This window comes from Calypte anna, chromosome 4 (genome assembly GCF_003957555.1).
Source record: "Calypte anna isolate BGI_N300 chromosome 4, bCalAnn1_v1.p, whole genome shotgun sequence".
Classification (NCBI taxonomy): Eukaryota; Metazoa; Chordata; class Aves; order Apodiformes; family Trochilidae; genus Calypte; species Calypte anna.
Window position 1 is genome coordinate 17,833,366 of NC_044247.1, and position 1,543 is coordinate 17,834,908.

A 1,543-nucleotide genomic window follows, 5' to 3' on the forward strand; every position below is an offset into this window, starting at 1 on the left:
GGAGCCAACTCGGCCTGCGACGGCGGTAAGAACGCGGCTCCTCCACCAAGTTTCCGGGCGGGGAAGAACAGTCGAAACCTACGTGGAGAGGAGGAGGCAGCGCAGCCGCTCAGGTGTCGTTCGGCCCGGCTCAGCCCGGCCCTCCCCTCGCACTCCCCCTTCCTCCTCCTCCTCCTCGGCCCGGCTGCCCACACTCTCCGCGGCCCCGCTCCGCCCCTCACCGGGGTTCGCTCCTCTCCTCAGCCGCCTCCCGCTCCCCTCAGGCTCTGCCCGCCCTCCCCGGGCCGCCTCAGCCGGTTCGGCCCCGCCGCGAAGCAGCCTCCGAGGACAAGGTGCTGGGGACTCAGCTCTGGGGAAAGAAAGACCCCGGCTGCTCATCCTGGCCCTGCGGGGAGCCATCTCCCCTCTTCCTTTCGGGACATCTCAAGCTCGATGCCGAGGTGATGGCGCTCCCCCCCGGGGGTGTTTCCTCTCTTTCTACATTAGGCCTCTGCCTTACAAAAAAAGAACCGAACAAAAACACTAACAAGCTAAAACCAACCCTCACATAAAATAGAAAGAAAAAGCCCTGATGCTGTTCTGGGTGCAAGGGGCAAACTAGCTCAGCTGACTGAAAAAAAACCCAAAAAATCAACACCACAGAATTTGAGGTGAGAGTATTTTTTTTTCCCTTTATGTTCTTCCTGCTCTTCTGGGCAATAAAACCATTGCCAGTTTAGAAATATGCAGCTTGTGATTGCATTTAATTCCTTGGCGAGGTAAAGAGCCTAAGAGAGTGACCACTGTGATGTGGGAGGAGGCCATGGGGATGACAAAAGCCACGGGAGGGATGGCCCTGGAGACACCTTGGTGGTAATTTCTGTGCTTTTACTATCAGTTGTAAATAGGTCCAGTTCCTAATTCATAATTAAGAAGTTCCCTCTATCTCTCCTGCTTCAAACCAACAAAGTGCCAAACCAGGTGAGGTCTGACTTTTGTTAAGCTGTACTAACTCTACATCCAAGCTAGGAATTTCTCCCAAAGAAAGAGACTGTCCTGGATGTCTGCTGTGCCTTTCTTTGTGTCAGATCATGTATGGGTCCACGAAGCCCCAAAAAGCAACCCAGAGTACTTTATGGGCTACAATCTTTCTCTGGTTCACCACTCAGCCTGTGGAAATATGGTCAAAAAGGGTGGAGAAGCCCTAGAGAAGATGACATTTCTGTCAATGGAGAGGAAAAAAATAGAATATTAAACTATAGTTTCAGAGGAAAATCTATTAGGAAGGTAACCTCTGTAGATTAACACAGGTACTGTGCAGTCCAGGTGGAACTAGCACACACCTGTCTGAATTCCATCTTTCAGGCAAGTCCCATAGCTGCTGAAGAGGACCTCAGTGTAGAGAGGAGTAAGTAATTTTAATGCCCTGAAAACAGAAATTTATTCCAGACATGGACTGATCTGGCTTATTTTACCCATCCTGTGTTAAGCTTCTTATGTATCAGCCAACCTCACACCAGAGCCTGCACTCATTAAGCCATAACTCATTTCTCCTGAACATTGG